The sequence below is a fragment of the Trichosurus vulpecula genome, chromosome 1 (assembly GCF_011100635.1).
Source record: "Trichosurus vulpecula isolate mTriVul1 chromosome 1, mTriVul1.pri, whole genome shotgun sequence".
NCBI classification, from domain to species: domain Eukaryota; kingdom Metazoa; phylum Chordata; class Mammalia; order Diprotodontia; family Phalangeridae; genus Trichosurus; species Trichosurus vulpecula.
The window spans coordinates 371,660,439-371,677,574 of record NC_050573.1 but is presented as its reverse complement, the minus strand read 5'-3'; positions in this window follow the sequence as shown (position 1 = coordinate 371,677,574).

The window sequence follows — 17,136 nt, the reverse complement described above, 5'->3', positions numbered from 1 at the left end:
CAAGGGTCAAGTAGATGGCTGGGAATATGAATAGGCAGCTAAAACAAACTCAGACTCAAATGCAGACTCAGAATCAAACTCTAGACTCCTTTTTTGGTGACAAAGAAGACCTAAACATACAGCCAGAAGAAGTCAACAAAGTCAAAGAGCCCACATCAAAAGCCTCTAAGAAAAATATGAATTGGTCTCAGGCCATGGAAGAGCTCAAAAAGGAGTTGGAAAAGCAAGTAAGAGAAGTAGAGGAAAAATTGAGAAGAGAAATGAAAGTGATGCAAGAAAACCATGTCAAAAAACAAGTCAATGACTTGCTAAAGGAGACCCAAAAAATACTGAAGAAAATAACACCTTAAAGAATAAACTAAACCAAATGTCAAAAGAGCTCCACAAAGCCAATGCGGAGAAGAATACCTTGAAAGGCAGAATTAGCCAAATGGAAAAGGAGGTCCAAAACACCACTGAAGAAAATACCACCTTAAAAATTAGATTGGAGCAAGTGGAAGCTAGTGACTTCATGAGAAATCAAGATATTATAAAACAGAACCAAAGGAATGAAAAAATGGAAGCCAATGTGAAATAATGTCTCACTGGAAAATCCACTGACCTGGAAAATAGATCCAGGAGAGATAATTTAAAAATTATTGGACTACCTGAAAGCCATGATCAAAAAAGAGTCTAGACATCATCTTTCAAGAAATTATCAAGGAAAACTGCCCTGATATTGTAGAACCAGAGGGTAAAATAGAAATTGAAAGAATCCACCGATCACCTCCTGAAAAAGATACCAAAAGGAAAACTCCTAGGAATATTGTTGCCAAATTCCAGAGTTCCCAGGTCAAGGAGAAAATAATGCAAGCAGCCAGAAGGAATCAATTTGAATATTGGGGACACACAATCAGAATAACACAAGACCTAGCAGCTTCTATATTAAGGGATCGAAGGGCTTGGAACATGATATTCCAGAGGTCAAAGGAGCTAGGATTAAAACCAAGAATCACCTACCCAGCAAAACTGAGTATCATGCTCCAAGGCAAAATATGGATTTTCAATAAAATAGAGAACTTTCAAGCTTTCTCAATAAAAAGACCAGAACTGATAGAAAATTTGACTTTCAAATAAAAGAATCAAGAGAAGCACGAAAAGGTAAACAAGAAAGAGAATTCATAAGGGACTTACTAAAGTTGAACTGTTATGTTTACATTCCTACATCGAAAGATGATATGTGCAATTCATGAGACCTTTCTCAGCATTAGGGGAGTTGAAGGGAATATAGACAGAGGGCACAGGACAAGTTGAATATGAAGGGATGATATCTAAAAGAATGAAATAAATTTAAGAGGTGAGAGAGGAATATATTGAGAGAAGGAGAAAGGGAGAGATAGAATGGGGTAAATTATCACACATAAAAGTGGCAAGAAACAGCAGTTCTGTTGGAAAGGAAGAGGGGGCAGGTGAGGAGGAATGAGTGAATCTTACTCTCATAGGAATCAACTTGAGGAGGGAATAACATACACACCCAATTGGGTATCTTACTCCACAGGAAAATAAGAGGAAGGGGATAAAAAGGGGGGATGATAGAAGGGAGAGCAGATGGGGGAGGAGGTAATCAAAAGCAAACAATTTTGAAAAGGGACAGGGTCGAGGGAGAAAATTGAATAAAGGGGGACAGGATAGGATGGAAGGAAATATAGTTAGCCTTTCACAACATGAGCATTGTGGAAGTGTTTTACATAATGATACATGTGTGATCTATATTGAATTGGTTGCCTTCCTAGGGAGGGTGGGTGGGAAGGGCAGAGGGGAGAAAATTTGAAACTCAAAGTTTTAAAAACAGATGCTTTTTTAAGTTTTTTTTGCATATAGCTGGGAAACAAGATATATAGGGAATGGGGAATAGAAATCTATCCTGCCCCACAAGAAAATAAGGGGAAAGAGGATGGGGTGGGGGGAGTGGGGTAAAAGAAGGGAGGGCTGACTGGGGAATAAGGTAATGAGAATATATGCCATCTTGGAATGGGGGGAGGGTAGAATTGGGGAGAAAATTTGTAATTCAAAGTCTTGTGGAAATCAATGTTGAAAACTAAAATATTAAATAAATATTAAATAAAAATGATAAAAAAAAATACACAGTGACTGTAGGATGCTCATATATAACCAAATCTGGAACTTTTCCTAAGAATACTGAGTTCTACATGTCATTAACTAAAGGCCGTGAATAAGTCATGATTTTAGAGGTTCAAATTTAAAAAGGAATATTTTCAGATATTTATTTACTTTTATCTGGTATTTTGTGGGTAAATATTAATCCAATATTGGTCACTAACACATTAGCATAGGTTAGTTTCTTGTTTGTCTGTTTGTTTTTTTAATGATCTCTAGATATCATCTTGGGAAATAGAGGGCAAAGGCCCTGAGAGACAAAGAGAATAGAGGAATCGATTCCAAACAGGACAATTACCAAGGAAAAGACTTGGGAGCCAGGAAGGATTTGGATAATATCAAAACCCTCATACTTTTAGGGGGCAATAAAAGAAGCATTTAAGTGAGGTTAACATGTATCAGAAGAAAACCAAGAAGCAAAAAGTAGACTAAGGGTTGAACAGAGAAAACTTTGAAGAGATTATGCAAGAGACATAGCAAGCTATAGTTGGAGGGGTATGTCTTAATATTTCTTGTGTATAAATGAAAGTAAAACATCAATTAGCACATTCACCATCATCTTCATCAGGAATTGACCGAGTGTTGTTGTTTTTGTTTTTCAGTGATTTCAGTCTTGTCTGACTGTGACTCCATTTGGGGTTTTCTTGGCAAAGATACAGGAGTGGTTTGCCATTTCCTTTTCCAGCTCATTTTATAGATAAGGAAAATGAAGCAAACAGGGTGAAGAGACTTACCCAGGATTACACAGGTGGTAAATGTCTGACGCCAGATTTGAACTCAGGAAGATAAGTCTTCCTGACTCCAGCCATGGTGTTCTATGCACTACAGTGCCACCTGACTGCCTTACCTAAGCATTAAGACTATATGATTTTTTTTTGTGCTAGTGAAAACATCACTAGAGATATAGGGTCATAGTATCTTAGAATTAAAAGGGCACTTAGAGATCATATCTTCCTCCCAAAGTAAAGCTGCCTTCTATAGCAGCTCTAACAGATTGTCATCCAAACTCTCCTTGAACACTTTCATTGCTGGGGAGCTTACTCCTAAGATACCCTGTTTCATTACTGTACTTCTCTAATTATTATAAACTTCTCTCATATGACCAGCCAAACTCTGAACCTATTCAACTCTCAATTAAATTCCCTTTAATCCAGCAAATATTTATCAATCACCTACTATGAGCAGAACACTGGTAGATGCTGAAGGAGATATAAAGTATAAATAAGAAATAATCTCACTTCTTATGTAGCTTACAGCTTGGAAAAGTGATGACACATGTTCAGGTTACTATAATATACAATAATGTATGATAAGTACATTAGAGTGCTCTAAAAGATATTCTACATTTGAAGTCTAAGGGGGAGAGTATTAATAAGCAAGGAAATCAGGGGCTAAAAGGGGGGAAGGAAAGCCTCATGCCACAGGTGGCATTTGATTTGGGTCAACTTTAACCCAATTTGAAATCTCTTATAGGTCTTAACACCTTATCCCTTCTCCCCCTCCCCCCAGACAAGGTGACCTTGGAACCTTGGTTGGCTATTGCTATTGTGGAATCTGAAATTGTGACCTCTCCTAATTCTAGTCTAGGGAAGATGCATTGTCATGTTATCTCTCCAAGGTTGGGCTAGTGCTGCCTGAACCATTGGGCCAGGTGGTCAGAGCAGCTACATCAAAAGCATTAATTTGCTGGACCTACAGTGTCTGTACTTTGGGGGATGGGAGTCTCACTGCTACTGATCTAGTCATAACTCCCTTCTGCTTTCCTATTCCTATTCTGACCCTGGCAGCACCAACACTGCCAGGCTAGATGATCAGGAGCACCCAACTGCAAAAAGAGACCAAGAAAAATCCAACGTGACTTCCTTTAGAGGTTCTAGAATCTTCAAATGATCCCTAGCTTCACAGACTTGGGGCTCTGCTAATTGTCCAACAGTTCTATAGATTGTTCTTGGCTTTTAGGTCTTCCTGTCTTAAAAACAACAAACAAACAAAACAACTATGTGCCAGCCACTATGTCAGATGCTGGAGATGAAAAGAATGAAAATGAAATATGAAATGGTCCCTGCCCTCAAAACTCTTACATTCTACTGGAGGGAAACAGTGTGAAGCCAGATAATTAAACAAAAAATAAATAGACAGAATTTCAGTGGAGGTAATACTAACAAAAAAGAAAGAATGAAGAAGGGCTTCATAGAGAAGGTAGCACTTAAGATGAGCCTTGAAAAACATTAAGGATTCCAAGAAGAGGTGAGAAGAGAGAATTGTAGGCACAGGGAACAGCTTGTAGAAAAATATAGAGGTAGATGAAATGTCCTCTATGAGGAACATTCAATTGTAGTTCAGGTAAGGCTGTCAGTTTTCCAAGCAAAGAAGGTCATGCTCAGTGACCTTTTTTCGTTAAAAAACATTCTAAATATTCCCAGCAGCACTACCTACACCCAGCTCCAAATGGCTCTCAGTTGGTAAATTTAATTTATATGTAAAGTCCTGCCCCTTTTGTTTGTGAATATTTTGGATGCTGAAAGGTACAGAAAATACTATTTATGTAAGAAATGCTGATAAAAATCAGCTTGAGGAGAAATAGCCTTTCAGAGAAAAAGTTGAGAAGAGAGACAAAAATTGCTCTGGGGACCTAAAAGAAAATTGCCCTTCAGATAAATGCACAGAGAGGAACTGTGTAAAGGCAGAGCACTGAGTTAAAGATGTATGTAAGCCATTGAGGTCCATCAACTCATTTACATGGAACTATTTGGAGTTTTCCAAGATATATATTCAACTATAAATTAAATAACTGTTTGGAAACTATGGGAAGATTATATGAGAACTGTTGGGTGAGAATGAATGTGAATTTTTTGAGTTTCACATCACACTAGAGATAGGTCACTGCTTAGCAGGAGGCCCTCAATTGAGGCATTAGAATCCAGGAAAGAAGGGCAGGTGTTTTGCTGGGAGCCACACTGATTGAAATAGCAGCATTACTTCACACAGGAGCTGATGAAAGATAGGTTGGCCCTCTGGTACAATCCATACCTTCAGAGAGGGGAAACCTCTCAGGGGTTTTCTTATGTTGCCCTTTATTGCTTTCTAGGTTGAGGAGAAAGAGGGGAGCAGGATTTCCATCTACTTTGTCATGAGAAACAACTTTGCCCAAAAGCTGAGTTGTGAGGAACAGAAAGGGACCAAACAGAAAAGAAGTGGTTTTTGTCCAGCAGAGGATATGTGGTAGAATGTTCTTTAAAGAGACCGAGGATATCAGGATCTGCTGTACAGTGTAATGAGTTGTACAGAGTAATGAGGCACATAGGTTTACCTACTCATGTGCCTCCCTACTGGTTTTTATATATGTATACCCATTCTCCATTATACTGCATGCATTGGTGAGAGAGTGTGATCCAGGTTTATGAGAGTACTGTAACATAATTCAGTATTCCTCCCTTGCCTTCTATTAAATACATGTTACAGAAAATTTGTATAGTACTTCATATAAATCATCTCATTTAAGCCTTATAATAACCCTGTGAGTTATGTACTACAGATATTATTTTCCTCATTTTACAGAAGTAAAACTGAGACAGACAGGTTGAATGACTTACCTAGAATGGCCTAAGTCATGTCAGAGGCAGATCTGAACCTGTCTTTTTGGACATTTTAGTCATTATGCCATACTTCCTGAGGTGACAATGATGATGATGAAAGCAACAGGTAATGTGATTTAACCAAACTAATTCAACAAATGTCATCTACCATGTGCCAGGCACTGAGTTGGCAATGGTGATACAGGTACAAAGAATGAGAATCCTTTCTTGTATGAAGTGACATTCTAATGACTGCACTAGGGAGGGAGTTGGTTTTCATTTTTGGTAGTGGATGTGAATCTATCCAATTCAGAATTGGCCCACCTTTTAAAGAAGGGATATATCAGCAATGACAAAATGGCACTCAAATATGGCATAAAGTTTCGAATATAAATGGTGGAACTCGATCACTGACAGTGCTGGGCAGGGGAAAACAAGTCTGGAGCATACTGTAGAACAAGAGATTTTTAAACATTTTTGTGATGGACTTCTTTGGCAGTCAAGTGAAGTCTATGGGACCTTATCAGAATAATGTTTTTAGGATACATAAAATAAAATACATAGGACTTCAAAGGAAACCAACTATACTGAAATAGCTATCAAAATATTTTTTAAAAGTTTGTGGTCCCCAGGTAATTAACCCATTGCTAGCAAGAAGAATGGTAATTTGACTAGCCAAAATCAGTGGTATGAAATAAACACACTGGTTTTCTATTCGTATTTCCAACTCTTCATTCTCTTCTCTGACAGGTAAAGGAGGAGTAAGAAGCATTCTTCTCCTCTGCCTTCAGCTATTTTCATTCCATTGGCAGTTTCCTGTGAGAAGCAGTCCTTCTCCTTTCCTGCAGCAACAGAGGTATAGTCAGACTCAGATTTCCCCAAGTCTCTCTACGAAGCTCTATGGCCTCATGTATAGGAAGCCCAATTGGCCTAGAATAGGTATTGATTTGTAAACTCATTCCATTGCCTGCTGGAATACTTATGTACTAACAAATCCAATTGAGAACATGAACACAGAGGCTTAAAAGTTAAAAGTATTACTAACAGATCTGCCTAGATGCCTACACTATTTAAGATTATTTTTTAAGGATTACAGTCTCAATTTATGGAAGTAATTTTCAATAAATATGCATTCTTGTATTAAGTCATCATGTTTTCCTAAAAGTCTAGGTGTCTCCAAATTAAATTTAAATGTCTCTTGTTCTCTCTCTCCAGCAAAGTTGTCTGTTAATCCAGTGTGGTTCAGTCTACCATAGCATAGTATCAATCACTTGCTTTAAAAGTACCGAAAATTTGCTGTCTGGGAAAGGAGAGTAATTTTGCCCAAATTATGCCTTTTCTAGAGCAGAGATATTAATACTGCAGTGCCTTTCCCCCATTGATACATTTTGCACACCACTGTCAGACTTTTTCTCTCTAAAGTGCCACTTCTGTCATTTCTTTGTTCAAAAAATCAGCAGCAGCTTCCAGCTGCCAACAGGATAATATTTACCGTGTTAGGTAAATTTCTTAGTTTTGCATCCTCTACAACCTTGACAAGCAAGCCACCTATGCCTTTATATGAGCAAATGATTTATTTTTTAAATTTAATGGCACAGGAGCAAGCACAGAATCCTGGTACAATGTATAGAGATCTCCTTCCAAGTTAACATCTAACAATAAATCACTTTATTGGAGATCCAGACATTCAAACATGTCTAAATTGACCTAGCTAGGTTCTGTCTTCACCCACGTTGCTCTATTTTGACCTCAAGAATAACCCGAATGATTCTGTCAATTACTTTGCTAAAATCTAGGTAAACAGCATCCATCCCATTTCCCAGAAGCTACTGGTCTAATAGTCATTGTTGTTTGTCCTTTGTTCTCAAAGAGGACCATGACATGAGAGAGGTGATGCCATGCCATGCACATGAATTGGATTTAAGTGAGGGAGGGCTGTGCAGAGTCACCACCCTCATTCTCTTCTCCAGAACCATCTGGGTTCAGTGGCAAGATATAGATCAGGATCACTGGAGATGGCCCTGTATGCAGTGGGAGACCTTGGCTTTTGTAAGCTAAGGTCTTTAACAAGTCTCAGTTTGATTAAGGCAATGCCCACTCAGTGATTAAGGCTAGGTAAGAAATGAGGAAAAGAATAGCCTCTTTTACCTAGTCAAAAAAAAAATCAATCTGGAAGAGGAAGACCTTCAGGGTTTCAGGCCAAAATAGAAACTATTGTCATTTATATTCACACCGAGCCAATGGGGCCCGAACAATGACCAAGTGGGGCGTGGCCTAGGACCTACTGCTGTCCAATCAATGAGAGCCAGAGTGATTTGGATTTAAGGCAAGATCCTTAAGAAAAAAAATCTAACCCATAAACCCTAAGATATCTTGGGAGATTTCAGTGATCAAAACTAGTCTAGTAAGTAATCCTTTCAAGAAAGGAAATGATTTGTTGATTTAATTTAATGGAAAATTTTATAATGGAAATAAAAAGGAAAATGAGATTTGCTCGCTATGTCACTTGGTATTTAAAGTCCTCCATAGACTGGCCCCAAATATTGCTGTAAATTTTATTACTTGCTATTACCCAACATAAACCAACATATTAGTCTATTCACTGTCCCCAGAATATGTGTGTCTATATCCAACTCCTCACCATGGCTTTTCCCTCCATCTCAGATGTCTTTTCTTTTTTCCATGTAGCCAATGTTTCCGTGTACTTCAAAGAACACCTCAAAAAGCCCATTTTTATGAAGCTTTCCTTGGCCACTTTAGCCCATACTGATCTCTCTCCCTCCTTTGAACTCCTACAGTGCTTGAACTCCTCACTTGACACCTGAATATTTGTGTTATGTAAATTTTTGTGTCTATGTTTTCTTTGGTAACATGGCACAATGGAGAGAGAAAGCTGGTCATAGAATCAAGATTTTTGTTCAAGACTCGTCTTTGCTTCCAACACTGGTTGCATGACCATAGGTGAGTCATTTAACCATTCAATCTCTAAGATTGTAAGAGTGCTAAGTTTAGAGTCAGTGAACCCAAAATCAAATCCTGACTTTGCCATTTTCTACCTGTATAACTAAGTAAGACACTTAATCTCAGGTTCCCCATCTGTAAAATGGGAGATTTGGTTTAGTTGATCTCTAAGGTTCCTTCCAGCTTTAGTTCTATATACTCTAAGATCTCTGACAAAAAGTTGATATCCATGAGACATAGGGATTTAATATGAATATATAAGTCTAAGAACTATTCCCTGTAGATAAAAGATCAAAGAATATAAACATATAGTTTTTGAAAGAGTTGCTAGTTAACAATAAACATAGAGATTTGCAAGGGTGAGGGGGGCAGAGTTGTGAATTGCTAAAAGTAAGAAAAATTTATGATTCAGTTATTGAGTTGTATCTGACTCTTCATGACTCTATGGACATGGCATGCCAGGCCCTCTATCCTCCACTATCTCTGAAAGTCTGTCCAAGTTTGTATTCATTGTTTACATGACACTATCCATTCCATCCTCTGCTGTATCCTTTTCCTTTTGCCTTCAATCTTTCATAACATCAGGGTCTTTTCCAGTGAATCCTGCCTTCTCATTATGTGACCAGAGTATTTAAGATTCAGCTTCAGTATTTGACTCTCCAGTTAGTTTTTTTCCTTCCTCCCCTCCCCTGCCATGTCCTTCCCCTCTCTCTCTCTCTCTCTCTCTCTCTCTCTCTCTCTCTCTCTCTCTCTCCCTCTCCCTCTCTCTCTCTTTCTCTCCCTCTCTCTCTCCTCTCTCTCTCTCTCTCTCTCTCTCTCTCTCTCTCTCTCTCTCTCTCTCTCTCTCTCTCTCGCTCTCTCTCTCTCTCTCTCTCTCACTCTCTCTCTCTCGCTCTCTCTCTCTCTCTCTCTCGCTCTCTCTCTCTCCCCCTCCCCCCCCATGAGTTTTCTTCCACAAAATGACTAATATGGAAATGTTTTAAATGACTGCATGTATATAACCTATATTACATTGTTTACCGTCTCAGGAAGGGGGGGGGGGAGGAAGGAGAGATGTAATTTAGAACTCGAAACTTAAAAAAAAAAAGTTTTTACATGTAATTGGGGAAAAAATAAAACATTGTTATAGAAAAAGAAAAGAAACATCCAAAAAAAAGACCCTAGAGTGGTGATAGAGTTCTTTATTATTGTTGGATCGCACTATGGCCTGAGTATTACTCCAGAATCAAACACAAAATCTTTTGTTTGGCTTTTAAAGCCCTTCACAATCTGATCCTTTCCTACTTTTTCAGTCTTCTTACACTTTACTCCTTTCCATGAATTCTAAGGTCTAGCTATATTGAACAACCTGTTCAAATCAGCCTTTCTCTTTTTAATTTCCTACTTTATTTTTAAATAAGTTTTTGTTGATGTCTTTTGTTTGTTTGTTTGTTTTTTAATATCATCATAGTTTTTTCCGGTACCCCTTCCCCTCCCAGAGAGTCACATAACAGTATTTTTAAGGACAAAAGAAAAGAAGAAAGGGGAGGGGGGAATCAATACTACCAGTCAATACAATGAAAAAATACATGGAATTTGTAACATCTATGAAACTCCCACCTCCATGAAAGGGTGGGCTGGGAGTGTCTTCTCTCACCTCATCTTTCAAGTCCCACTTATCTTCATAATTTTACCACATTCACTTTTGACTATTTTGTGTGTGGTTTTGCTTCCATTTACCTTACTGTAGATATTGTGTATGTTTTCTTAGCTCTGTTTACTTCACTCTACATCAGTTCATGTAGATTTTTCCATGCTTCTCTGTATGCATTATATACATTATTTTTTACAGCACAATAATATCCCATCACATTAATGCACCACAGTTTCTTTAGCCATTCCCCAGTCAGTGGGTATCTACTTTGTTTCCAATTCTTTTGCTATCATAAAAGTCCTGCTATATATATTTTCAGTTTATGAGAACTTTCTTCTTATCAATCAATGGCCTCCTTGGGGTCCGGTGATAAAGTCACTGAAACCCCTACTTTCAATCACCAATAGTAGGTACTATATAAATGCTTATTTCTTTCCACTTCTTTCCCCTTTGTCTTTACCCCAGAGCCTTCTCAACAGGCCTCATATTATCTCAAGATCCAAGCCACTCACCTCTTATCTATACATTCCAGGCTCTTTTACAGAGCTCCTGTGGCCATTCCTCACTGCACTCACCTACCATACCTTCCATTGGAACCTCTTGCCCCATAACTAGACACGGTCATACCTCCACTTGCCTCTTTGGTGTGTCTCATGAGTTTTCCATGACAAAACATCACCATCTGCCAAGAGGCTGGACCTCAAGTGAGGGCCTTGAACAATCTAATCACGTGCTTGACTCCTTCAGTTGAGAATTGTATTGGCTAGGATGGGGATAGACTGGCTCACATATCACATAATGTATCTCACTGAATATATTGTATACCCTAATCCTACTATAACTAGACAGCTTAGATGGAATCATTTTTCATCTTTGTATCATCAGTTTTTAGCACACTGTTTTGCATGTATGGCAGAGGTGACTCTAAGAGAATAAGACAGAGAGGAATTAGGTTTTTATTGACAGGGGAGGGCAGGATGGAAAGAAGTAGGATACAATGAGACAACACATCTGAATGGTAAGTGATTGTGGACAATTCAGATGAGCAAGAAAAAGGGGTACCAAAAAGAAAATTAAATGCCCTCTAGTGGGAAGATGAGGCAAACAAACTTTGGGTATTTAACAATTTTACTCTAAGGGCAAATTTCAAATACTATATAGGCCAGAAGAGAGAGACATTTTCAATGGGGTACTTTTTTAGTGACCCTAAAATCATATTATGTAGTCAGCCTTATGTAGTCTACTCCAGGAATGCCCTAAAGAAGCCACACCAGCGTCATGTCATGTTGGCTAACTGACCAACACCTTAATGTGCTTAGCTACAATTAATGGTTCCCTTGGTCTGCTTGGTCATTCACTTGGGAATCACAAAGAAAGGATATTGCTGTTTGTTTGTTTGTTTTCTGTTCATCTTTTCTTCTCCACCAATTCCTGTCCAATTCACTATCCCACATCTAGAACTCAGAGATGGAAGGTTCAAGTGGTCCTTTTATTAAAATCATATTTCAAATATATTTCAGGTATAAGCAGTTCCTAAGTCAATTTTTAAAACAGCTCAGGAAGCTAAAAACAAATAATAACCACTGATAAGGAGGTTTCTTGTTACATGAGCTCCTGGCCACAAACTTTTTTTAATATTTTTTATTCTCTTCTTGCTCAAAGGGCCCAAATCTGGGTTCCAGGTTGTAACAACAATGTTGCTAGCAGCTGCTGTGGAGGTGAAAAACCAACACCAGAACACAGGAGGGCTGCTAGCACAGATTCTTTGATCTGCTTTTCTAAGGAAAGCAACTTTAAGGGGCTTACAATCTTACTTTAATTAAACGTATATATATATCATCCACTTAGTTCAGGGGAAAAAGCCAGCACCCTGATCTTCAGAGAGTATACAAACAGAAATTACAAGCATACATTACATAAACAGAGCAAATAAACACAAACCAGTAGACAGGCTTCTAATCAACTAACTATAGCAATACATACAGTTACCAGAGAGAGAAGCACAAACATCTGGATTTTCAAAGCCAGGGAGCTCCGTGATGGCTACTCAGAGTATCATTAGGTCAAATCACATGACACTGTTCCAGGTCATATATACCCTTCTCAAGCCCCTGGGGCTTAGTACCTTCTTAGCAAAAGGGTGCCTGGGGCTTTCTTGTTTCTTAAGCAGTCATCAAAGACTCTTGACTCAAAGACTCTGACAGAAACAAAAGTGAGACTCAACAAAGGCACTTGATTACCTCAGTGCTGAGAAGCACTCAAACAAAAAACAGCAAAAGTCCCACTTTGCTTGCCATTACATTTGAAGGGCAAGACTCAAAGGTCCTTGATTATCTCAGCATTCCAAAAGAGAAAACAGTAAAAAAAAAAAAAAAAAAAAAAAGTCCCATCCTGATTACCATTATACAGGTCAAACCTGGGGTAAATTCTATTCAAACTACTGCAGGTCTGCACCATAACTTCCTTGCTGGCCAGCGGCTGGTGTTATGGAGTGTATTTGTAGAGGGTATGAGAAAGTGGGGATGGGAAAGGGAAAAAACACACACCTCCCCAGTTCCACCAGTAACCTGGCCCACAAGAACACCCACATTTCCTAGAAACTAGAATATGTTTGCAAATACCAAACTTAAACAATTCTCAAGATTGATCATCACATTTAACTTCCTGTATAAAATCACTATGAGCTTTCTTGGTCAGAAAAGAGCCAGCAAAAGCAAAAAACAAAACAGAACACTAGACTTGGAGTCAGAAGACCCAGCCAGAATCCCATTCCAAACTATGTCTCTTTGTGTGACTTTAGTAAAGTAACTTAATCTCTCAGCCTGTTTTCTCCTCTATAAAAAGAGGATGTACACTCTCCAAAACATTCACAGCAATGCAGTTTGCAATAACAAAAAAAATCTAGAAATATAGTGAGCACCTATTAATTAGATAAGAGCTTAATTGTAATATATGAATTGAATGGACTGTCACATCACAACAAATGATAAGTATGAGTAATTCAAAGAAGCATGGGAAAATTTATGCATGAACTAATGCAGAGTAAAGTAAGCTGAACCAAGAAAATATGCAGGATGATTTTACAATAATGTAAACAAAAAGCACTAAAATGAAGCTAAATTCTGCAGAGCTGTATAAATTATCTTGCCTCTGGAGAAAATATGAGGGAATGCTCCCTTCTCCTTCCTTTGGAGAGGTGATAGACTATGGGTGTGGTATGTTGCATCTACTGTTAAACTCTGTCACTGTTTTGATTAATTTTTATTAATTGTTTTTCCTTGAGGAAAAGTATCACTCAGTGGGTTCAGCAATATGGGGGATATACTCAGGAATAGCTATGATATAAAAACCAAAAGGCATTAATAAATTTTTAAAATAAAAATAAGTTCATTGGACTAGATTGTCTCTAAGGCCTCTTTCTTTTTCTTTTTTTTAAAATATATTTTTGTTGGTTAAGTAGTTCCCAATTACATTTTTTAATTAACATTCCTTTTTTTAAAATTTTATGTTTCAAATTCTGTCCTTCCTTCCTGCTCCTTCCCCATCCTTTGAGAATGCAAGCAATATGATATCTATTATATATGTGATGTCATGTAAAACCTATATTCATATTAGCCACATTGCAAAAGAAAACATACAACACACACAAAAAAAGAAAAAAAGTGAAAAAGTATGCTTCAGAAATCATTAGTACTCAGAGATCATTAGTTCTCTTGGGGAGGGGGGAGCATTTTTCATGCTAGGTCCTTTGAAATTGTCTTGGATCACTGTCTTAATCGGAGTAGCTAAGTCTTTTGTAGTTGATCATCATTAAAATATTGCTGTTACTGTGGACAATGTTCTCCTGGTTCTGCTCACTTCACTTTGTTTCAGTTCATATTAAGTCCAGTTTTCCTGAAATCATCTTGCTTGTCATTTCTTATAGCACAGTAATATTCTGTCATAATCATATACCACAATTTGTTCAGCCATTCCCAAAATGCTGGGCATTCCCTTAATTTCCAGTTCTTTGCCACCACAGAAAGAGCTGCTATAAATAATTTTTGCACAAACAGGTCCTTTTCCCTCCTTAATCTCTTTGGGATACAGGCTTACTAGTGGTACTTCTGGTTCAAAGGTATGCATAGTTTTATAGCCCTTTGGGCATAGTTCCAAATTGTTCTCCAGAACAGTTGAACTAGTTCACAACTCCACCAAGAAAGTATTAATGTCCCAATTTTTCCACATCTCCTCCAACATTTGTGATTTTCCTTTTCTGTCATGTTAACTAATCTGATAAGTATGAGGTGGTATCTCAGAGTTGTTTTAATTTGAACTTCTCTAGTCAGTAATGATTTAGAGCATTTTTTCATGTTTTCATTATTGATAGGTTCGGGTTCTTCTTCTGAACTGCCTGTTCATATCCTTTAACCATTTACCAATTAGAGAATGGCTCATATTTTTGTGAATTTGACTCAGTTCCCCATGTATTTAAGAAATGAAATAAGGCCTCTTTCTAGTTTTAATATTCTATGATCTTGATCAGGAGAAGATAGAAGTGGTGGAAGACTGGTATTACTAAACCTTCTAGATAGTAACAATGGGGTGAAATTACCAAAGGAGAATATAGTATATGAATGGAATCGAATGTTGTTGTCCCATGAGAAATAATAAAGAGCTGTTTTCATAGAACCCTAGGAAGACTGGTTCAAACTGATGCAGAGTGAAGTAAGGAGAACCAAGAGTACAATTTATACAATAACATGAACCTAGCAGAAGAGACATTAAAGGACCGCAGATCTTGGAACACTATAAAGAGTAAAAGAACTTGGGATCTGGCCAAAAATATCATACCCATTAAAGTTAAGCATAATCCTGAATGAAAAGAATGGACATTTGATCAACTGTCAAACTTTCAAGACTTTGTTAAAAAAAAACCCTGAACTTAACAGAAACTTTGACATACAAGAGCCAAGAGGTACATACCAAAGACTGATTATAAGGGATTCAATAAGGACAGATCATTTACTCTCTCCATATATATAGATAGATAGATAGATAGATAGATATAGATATATATAGATATAGATATATACATATATATACATATATATAATATATATTATATATAATATATATGCATATATATCTAAGATTCTTATTAATTGGGTAGTTCAGAAGAAAGATTGGGGTAAGACTGAGTATGATGTGAATTTAAAAAGTAAAATCATTTAGGAACAGCTAAAAAGAGTAATTTATTTTATACAAATGAGGTGCAAGAGGAAGAATCAATTACAGAGGAATTAGATGGGAGGGGAGGGCTGGTAGTTCTGGTACTTTCATCGGGAATGGGTTGAAGAGGGAAATATATATATACATATATACGTATGTGTGTGTGTATATATATATATATATTTAGAAGAGTATAAAAGTCTTCTAAATTCAGAAGAAATAAAATAGTAAGGGGATAAGGAGGGGGAAGAGGACAAGGGAGGAATCTTTAGAGGGGAGGGTGAGGGAATAGGTAAAGGGGAGGAGGATATAGAATGGTGTTTAGATCAATGGGAATGGGAGGATAAGGGAGGGATCTCGAGAGGGAAGGGTGAGGGAATAGGGTATAGGGGCTATAGAAAGGTGTTTAGATTTATGAGAATAGGAGGATAGGGGAAGGATGTTTGGAGGAGGGGTAGGGGAAATAATAGGAGGGCTAGGTAGAAGGTAGAAGTAAAGTAGAGGAGGCAGGAGGGATAGGAAACAAGAGATATGCACAAACATAAAAACAAAGATCAGGAGTAGAATTTGTTTGGGAAAGTACATGTCTATATATGTATGTATATATGTTTGTGTGTATGTATATCTCTATAGCCTTAGAGGAATATATCTGTACTTAATTGTAGCCTTGGGAGGGGGGCAGGGTAGGGAAAAAAGAACAAAGCAAAAAGGTGCACAGCAGAGAACAAAAGAAAACTTACAAGGAAGCAAAGAAAACATGGATAGCTCTCAACACAAAGTGTAGTATTTATCATACAGGCTTTCTTGAAATGAAAATTTATTGTTACAAATTTTGAATTCTCTCTTACGTTCTGCTATGCAAATGACATGCTTTTTTTTTCTCCTTTCTTACTTTGTATTTAAGTTCCAATATTTAAGATTATAATTTTTTTTCTTTCTTTTCTATATTCTGTATTTGTGTTCTGGTGTTTGAGTCTAAAATAAAATTTTTAAAAATAGTATAGGAAGTAAAATGTCAGTATAAGTGAATAGTAAAAATGAATATTATACAATAACATGGCAAAGACTAACAATTTTGAAAGACTTTCCTCTGATCAATGAAAGGATCAGCCATGTCACCAGAGGACTGATGATGAAGTATGCTAACCACTTCCTGACAGAGATCATGGACTCAAAGTACATAACAAAGCATATTTTCGGACATGACCAATGAAGTTGGGTTTTTTTAGCTGGATTCTGTGTATTTGTTAGAAATGTTTTTTTCTTTCTTTCCTCAAAAAATGGGATTGAGAGGGGTAGAGAAAATAAAATTTTGCTAATAAAAAAATAAAACTTTAAATTAAAAAGAGAAAGATTAGATTTTGTCCAGCAGAATTGCTATCCTTTTTTTTTTATTTTTGATGAAGTAGAAGAGACAATGGTGTCTAATGGAAAAAAGCCTAAACTGGGATTTAGGAGACCTGGATTATAGCCCTGCTTCTGCCACTAACAATCCGAATGATTTTAGGCAAGTTAACCTCTCAAGATGTGAGTTCCCTATCTCACAGAGGTATTGTCCTAATGTAATCAGATAATAAATGAGGAAGTTCTTTCAAAATC